General features: G+C 38.3%; 1 pseudogene; it reads right to left on the bottom strand.

Moving 5' to 3' along the window:
- Nucleotides 1-5,936: 5,936 nt before the first annotated feature.
- Nucleotides 5,937-8,507, bottom strand: part of LOC123985366 — an 11,092-nt pseudogene continuing 8,521 nt past the window's right edge.

Genomic DNA, 8,507 nt, shown 5'->3' with positions numbered 1-8,507 from the left:
GTTTTTGTCATCGTCCTCGCGTGCGGGTGTGGGAGGATTCCCCTTCGCCGGGGTCTTACGTCAGTCATCCTCCGCTGCTCGGTGCAGGATCAGCCTCATTCTCCCCGCTGTCCTGCCTCTCAGCGACAGTTGAATTGCCTCCTAATTGAGTTGCCTCTGATAGTTCGGCTGCTCCTTAATGTTTTAATTCATCTTTAACTGGACTTGCGTTTATGCCTTGTCCTTCTGACTGTGCTACTCTTTATTAATTTTCATTTATGCCTTGCTGTTTTTGCCTTTGTTAATAGTTTATTTTGTTTAATTAACGTTTGTTTGGTTTGGGTTAACAATCTGTTTTAGTTTAACTAAATTTGTCTTGGGTGAATTGGCTTGGTTTGAAGTTATTTGTTGCTTTGAATTTATTTGCGCAAATTAACTTTTGCTTTGAGTGAATTAATATTTGTTTGAATTGTGTTGGTTTGGGTGCCCCATGTCAGAAGTGTTTAGGTAAATGGCTGCTTTTTAAGAGATTTTAGATGCATGTTAATTTAAAAATAAAGAATATTTTTATATGTGAATGAAACACTGTCTCAGTCCCTCCCTCCCCAAGTAAAACGTACCTGTGCGCTTTCTACTGAATTTGGTGTTGTGTGGTCAACTTTAGATTATACTTTATTATTATTATTATTATTATTATCATTATTATTATTATTATTATTATTATTATTATTATTATTATTATTATTATTTATTTATTTATTTATTTAACCAGGAAGTCCCATTGCGATTCAGAATCTCTTTTACAAGAGAGACCTGGCCAAGGTAGCAGGCAAATCACAACAAATGCATACATAATAAACACCAAGTTACATTTTCATGATAAAAGGAGAAATTCCTCAGGTGGCGTTGTCGTAGCTGACAGTAATATATATATTAGTGCCAGTGTGAAAGAGATTATCGGATGATTATTGAAAGTGCATCCTAATAATCCTTGACCCATTCCCACTCGGTGCCGCCCCATGAAGTTATGCTGCTGTGCCCCGTGCGTAAATGCGCACAGGTCTCTTTTAAGGGGAAGACGCTTCACCCTATTTCACCCACCCGGAAAGTCACAAAACGTTTTGCCCAAAGCTCTGCCCAGAAACAGCGGTGCTCTCAGTTATTGCACGCACAAGGTTTTCATGTGCTCATTGTGTTTCCCCAAGTGTTGACACTGAGCGCGGAACAGGTTTTCAAGCTGAAATGATGGTGGAGACGGTTTAGTCAGCTGCGCCCGCATGCCGTTCATTTAAGTTGATCGTGTTATCAATGGTTTTTATTCGAATTATTTTATTTATACATACATATAATTACAGAGGTACTGACCTTGGTGACCTCATACGACCATAACCACTTGTGTTGAAGGAAAGTTTGTAAGTGCGTGCCCAAACACAGTCGTGTGCCCTGGACTGGCAGGCATGGGTGAATGAATCGCCTCCCCATTAAGAAAGAGGCCGTTACGCAGTCGCATTACGTCATTGATTATTTGAATCTCTGTTGAATTATAAAAAAAAATCCCTTAACTTCGGGTTAAAATGAGTTGTAACGTGCGCTACTGAGATTGTAAAGGGTAAAATATTACCGTTTTTTTTTTAGTAATGCGTTATATAACTGCATTACAGCAAAAAGTAATACATTACTGTAAATGCGTAACTTTTGCATGCGCGCATTTCTACTCTGCAGCACCCCTAAGCGAAAATGTCTTCCCGCACGCCTGGCAATATCAAAATTAAAATATTAATGGTCATTCATCATTTAAGACATAGCCTAATGCTAAAACATGAAATCTTTGTTTGTGTTAGGTAGGGGGCCAGTATAGACAGCTCATATCTGAGAGTTGAGCTGGTGGTTTCTTGAAGAGATTCAACACTGAAGTGTCCAAATTAGCAAAATGTCACAGACGGATTGTACTTTTCTTAAAATTAGAATATGAAATACCTATTTCACTCCAAAAATGAGACAGGCCAGTAACAGTCACACCTTTGCTAGAGAAAAGTTTAGTTTCAGATGAGAACAAGGCCAGTGGCTCCTGCAAACAGCCATCTAAACAGCCACAGCAGAGCATCTATCAGTGGTGCTACTGAAGCAGAAAAATCCATTGCACTTTGTCTTTTTGTTGTTTCTTCATTACTCAGGCGATCTCTCTTAAACCTTTGTTGTTGTTTCAATTTTTTAATAGACGCAGTCAGAATGAAACTAGGAACTGGCACAAAATGCTGCACAACACAAAGTCATTCTTTGTGTAGCTTCAGTTATAACAATCTTAGAGTGGTTGATTTGAAAACAAGTTGCATTATTAAAATAAATTCATATACAGCAAATAAAAGATTAAGCAAATAAATAGATCGAGATTTGGAATTGGTGTTTTACAGAAGCACAATGGTCAAGGACTTTGTCTTTCAAGGAGGGTTTTATGTTGTATGACTATTTTATAAGTAGGGACATTTCCTTGTTTATTAGCTCTTCTTCCAATCAAACAAAATAATTAAAGAATATGTAATATAAAGAGAATTACTCCAAACAGAACAATTGTTCTAAAAGGAGAATTCACACATATATTTGATTGTAAAAATATGGAAATAATTAATGCATTACTGTAACGCCCTGTGGGGTCATGTGTATTCATTGCCCATCTCTCTCTCCTTCGCAGGTTAAGAGCTGAGACTGATCAAGTAACTCTGGGCACCTGGGCTAATTGCCTTGTAGGGTATTTGTAATGCCTTATTATCATTTGTAGGGATGGTGCTGCTGGGCTAAGGACACAAACCTCCCTGCTAACTTACTACCCTCTGTTTCCCTCCACAGGTTCCACCTTTGCCTTGGTTTCTATACATGCTGTTTTAGTTGTAGTTATTGTTTCTTGCACATTACAACACACACACATCCATCATCTTGCCCTGACATAACTGAAACTACTGATGTTCATACACCATACTTTATCACATTTACTTTGAAACAGTCTTAATTTGGCTTATTTTGCGTTAAATAATATTTTCTTAAATGTTTACTGTGGTGTGTCTCCCTTTTTGTTGTGGCCTTCTGAGCCAGGTAATAATAATGACATATTTAGGTTGAGTACACGTTGTAAAATTTGGATAAGGACCCAAACAAGTACTGACTATATAATACAACAGAGATGGGGACTCTCTGTTGACTTAAGTCCCACACACAGTGACTTCAGACTCAACTTGAGACTCGCGTCCTCATAAGACTTGACTCGGACTCGAGGTGCGGGCCTCGTGAACAGTGTTTATTTTTAGGAAAAGTCTGACCTTACTGTTTCCTCCCTACGTTACCTATACGTAATACGTAGTATCTGATGCGCACAGCCACACGTGAGAGAGGAAAACACTGGCAGCTGCTGTGCCATTCATCACAAACTTTGGCTTTAAAATTTCATACAACAAGGCCCAAACAAAGAAGCTCCTAACACAAAATAGGTGAGGTTAGTTAACATGTTTAGCTCAGCATTAGCCATTTAACGTTAGCTTGCTTCTTGCTTTAGCTATGTCCAACTGTCGTTCGTTATGATAAGATAAATGAGCGTTTGTTTAGTTGCCAAACTTGTGGTAGTCTGTTAACGTAATCATTTCCCTCCCGCTGGCTGCCATCACGTTATTAATGTTGGCTGCAAACTGGTCACAGGTTTATTGTTGATCATCCAACTAGTTTTATTTAGTTAACATAACTTTACACTGGGTTTGAGAGTCTGGGGGATGTGTTGATTTACAGTAGTTTCTGTCATTAGTTTTAGATGCATTAGGTAACGTGGTTGTGCTCTGTAAGTGAAAAACGGGTTACAGACAAGCCCCCATTAATGCACGGGCTTACTGGGGCTGAAGCCCCAGGGCCTATAAAGACAAGGGGCCTATCATAAGCCAATAAAAAAATCACAGTTTTGTAGTTTGTCAAATTTTCTGTCAATCACTTGATATTCATGTTTTTGGGTGCTGATTGATCCACTTTACAGGTGACCGACATGGGAAGCATGAAATGACAGCCTATCAGAATGTATAGAAACAGTTGTAGCGTGCGTCGTCTTCTCTAGTAGTCTATTCAAATATATGCTAGTCACAGAAGCTAGCGGCTAGCTAAATCAAAATGTCGGGAAAGAAAAAGTTTGAGAGTGATGCTCATAAGAAAAAAATATTGTGACAGAAAGAAAACAGTGAGAAGGAATTGTTAAAAAAGATTCCAAATTCCAAATTATCAGCAAGCAGAAAGAAAAATATATTGAATACTGGAAAGAAACAACCAAAACACAAAGTAAATTACAATGTTATCTGACCTAAAAAGAGAATTCACACTGGCAAATTACCTGACCACAATAAAATGTCCCAAACTAAGAAAAATGTTGACAACATACAGACTGAGTGAACACAGCTTGGCCATAGAAAAGGGTCGCCACAGACAGAGCTGGCTACCACAAGAGGAGAGACTCTGCTCCCAGTGTGACAGAGGACAGGTAGAGACAGAACTGCACTTTCTAACCTCATGCCCCAAATATAAAACACTAAGACAAAAACACTTTGCAAACATTTCCCAAATATACCCCGAATTCGAATTCATATCAAACACACAGAAACTCCTTATACATATTTACTGGGAGAAATGCCCAAATGTGAAATAATTGCTGCAAAATATGTCTCCTCATGCCATGAGGCATACTGATAAATCAAGATCAACCCACTGGCAGAATGGGTGCCCTGTGCAGCGCATACATTAAATCTGAGTGAGGAAACGGAACATGGAATTTGGATAAAACATTCAGTATTTCTTGTTTATTAATAAAATACATTCATACACAATTCTTTTTAGCTTTTATCATGTGATTCATGCATTTTTGTTCCAAAGAAAAAACCCTACACAAAGTCCACACCATGAAGTGAGTAAACAAAACATAATAAAAATTAAACAACCACATTTACAGTAATAAAACACTGTTAGTCATATCTCGATATATGACAACATGCAGTTGATGAAATAACCTTTTACAACACATAATTACAATATCACACAATAGCTTGTTTCAGTTTGTAGTGCGCTATTCCAAAACACCATAAACCAAACCATATGTCACGTGGTTTATATAAATTATAAACAAATTAAACAATCAGGAATTTAATCTTTAATTTTAGACTATTATTTGTCTATCAGTGTAGAAGATAAACATTGTGTATACTGTTTATTCTGAGGACTCCAAATGCCATTGTGACATATTAAGTGAGACAGCCTTTTTAATCCTTGGTTGACAATTTTTTATTTGATAAATCAATTCAACCACAGAAATTGCATTTTGGATGTGAATATTTGACTCAATAGACTGTAGGTGTAACATACTGTAGCTGTAATAAAAGCACTGAACAAGCTGACACATGTATAAACATGATTTCACAGTGTTTTGTTAAGGTTCTTTAATGGAAATACTGGTAACACTATTTAAATGATGAGCAGGTGTTTATAAACGTAGATAAGATGGGGGTGAAAATATTGTCTCAACAGGAGTCCAGGAAATTACAAAAACAGTTCTAACAAAAATCCTTTGGCTACCTCTTTCAAATACAAATATCTGTGTGTACTGTACTGGTGTGAGCATTTATGTGACAAAAATATTTTAGAAAGCCAGTTTCACCACTAAAAGTGTAATTTTTTAACAGGCCTGCAGCACCATCAATGGCCTCTCAGTTTTTACATTGTGAGGTTATTTGCCAACAGATGCCCCTGTGGGCTCTGAGAAGACATGGCCGGAAATGATGTCATGGTAAACCTCAGAATTACATGCCCAGGAGAAAGAAATCAATTTGCATGATCCACTCACAAAATGAGGTACTTTAGAATCAAATGATCCATTTTGGGATTTTGGGAGGTTCAAGGCTAGAAGAAAATATGAAAACACATGAATGTGCTGTAAAATATCATTAACCCCGGGGTGTTGCAATGATCTTGTACTTGCGAGGCACATTGGCGAAGCTGCTGTACTCAGGGCTGAGATCTACACTGTCAGGTCCTCCAGGGCAAGAAAAGGTGAAATGCAGCAGAAGTGACACCATGAAGAGGAAAATCTCCATGCGAGCGAGGGACTCTCCGACACAAGATCTCTTTCCTGAAAGATTACCACAAGAAAAACTATGAGAATGAGAATATATATATATTCTTGTGATAAATGAAAAATATTTGCAGGGACTGGGTTTTAAAATTTGCCTCTTAAACACATTATAGCTCAGAAAAGAGCACGACAACACTATAATCTGCAAGTAGGTTCAATGTTCAGCAACATTTTCTGAGTGAGTGAAACATAGTGAGAAAGAAATGTATTAACTAAAAACTAATAATTTACCTGCAGAGAATGGCAGGAATGCAGGATTTTTCTTAAAGTTGCCATTCTGGTCCAGGAAGTGCTGGGGATTGAAGGACCAAGGGGTCGCCCAGTGTTTTTCCGTTTTCAGCAAAGAGTGCAACAAGGGAAGAATTACTGTATCCTGTTAAGACAAAAAATATGTATCACTTGGGACATTTTGTGTAATCTGGAAATATTTTGCATCAAAACTATGTGATGAAACCAGAATACCTTGGGAATTGTGTAACCCCGAAAAGAGATGTCATGGAGTGCATAGTGAGGGACGCTCATGGGGACAATATCCATTAAACGCTGAATTTCATGGAGGACTGCATCTGTAAAGGGGAGGCACTTCCTGTCCTCCATATAAGGACAACGCCCCTGTCCAATCACAGTGTCAATCTCCTTTTGCATGGTCTCTTCAGAATGAGAAAAACATTTAAAGTGAGATATGCGATTCAGGAGAAATCCAATTCCATATATAACAACACAGCAAGTAATGTAACTAACATTAACTAAATTAGTAAACTGTCGCTAGCTGCTGCGAGGCTAACATGCAAACAGGACGAGACTGTACCAGAGCCCGCACCCAAGCTTCCTACAGCAATACTCAAGTATCTCCTGCTACTATAGCTAACATCACAACAACAGCATCTGCAAACTAGAAAGTAAACTGAATGTCCGTGGGTCATTTAACGTTACCTGACACTAGCTGACCTGACAAGGCTGGAATGACTGGAATAGCTTGTGTGGCGTAGTCCAAGCCACTTGCTTTCTCATTTACAGAACAATTAGTATATCAACAAAAAAATCTAACTTGATCTTTTGATTAATACTTAACTTGTTTAAATAGCAAAAATGCCAAACATTTGCTGGTTCAAGCTTTTTTTAGACATGCCTGACATAGATGTGAAGACAGAATGTATCACTAGAGGAAGTTCAAAATGCTCAGTTTCATCATCATTACATGCAACCAATGACAAGGTGCAAGGTCAAGAGCTATAGTGCCCTGAGTCTATCAAAACATTTATCTGTGAACCTACAATAAGGTTGGAATATAGAGATGTGGTCAAAAAGAAAGTTGGTTAAAAAAATCGATTTAATGTAAAAGTCAGAATGCGTTCCCAGCTAGTACCACCAGCTGGTCCAGGAGCTTCGTCTTAACGATGGACAGTCAAGACTTATTTTAGGATGACTCGGGGACAGTTTGTTGCAGTCTCTGGACAATCCAAGCAACTGTAAACTTCCATCACCACAACTGAGGACCCGTCTCTCCATTCATTTGATTGGACAATGGGAAAAAATATGCGAATAACGTTGGGCACTCCTTGATGTGCGCAGCTGCTGCTGTTAACGGAATCGCGGTTGGAAAAGTCCAGAAGACAAGTTTTTTTTTTTTTCTGCGACTTTATAGGCCACAACGTAGCCTGCTATGTGAGAGAAAGTCACTGGACTAGATATAGGCTACAGAGAAAGAGAGACAGAAAGAAGCGGGGTACGCTGATTTGTTTGCAGAGGTACGTTAGATCTGTTAGTGTGAAGAGAACTGATTAAAGCAGATTCAATCAGTGAGTGAGTGATACTTAAGACGGAGAATGTTATATATTAATGTATAATTAAAATGGTGAAATAAGAGACAAGCTAAGATACTACCCCCCAGCCCACTTTGCAGAAAATACTGATAAATATTTTATACTGGAATCCTGTCTAACAGTACCGGGATATGACTTTTTGGTCCATATCGCACAGCCCTACTGTGACCTACCCTGTATTTTGGGGTATTTTATCAGTACACTTAGTGCATATCTGATAGTTGAGCTGGTGGTTTCAGTTCCTGCCAGGAACAGATTCATCACTGTTGACACCAAATTGTCATAGTGGAACTCAGTTGTGGGAATATGCTTTTCCTAGAAGAAAAAAACAAGAGCATTTTTACTGATCTGACAATATAACCTGCAATATGAAAATTCAACATGTTCAAATGCAGTTCATCTATGAACCTAGTGGCCTATACTGCCAAGGGTCTTTGACACTGCTCAGTATTTGCAGAACTGGCTCATATTATTGGGAGTATGTGCATTTGCATGTGATGAATAATGAGTAAATGCCCAGAGTAAATGAAACAAACCTAACTTTTAGTTTACAGAGGCTT

This window comes from Micropterus dolomieu, linkage group LG17 (genome assembly GCF_021292245.1).
Source record: "Micropterus dolomieu isolate WLL.071019.BEF.003 ecotype Adirondacks linkage group LG17, ASM2129224v1, whole genome shotgun sequence".
Lineage (NCBI taxonomy): Eukaryota > Metazoa > Chordata > Actinopteri > Centrarchiformes > Centrarchidae > Micropterus > Micropterus dolomieu.
This window is presented reverse-complemented; position numbering and strand designations above follow the sequence as displayed.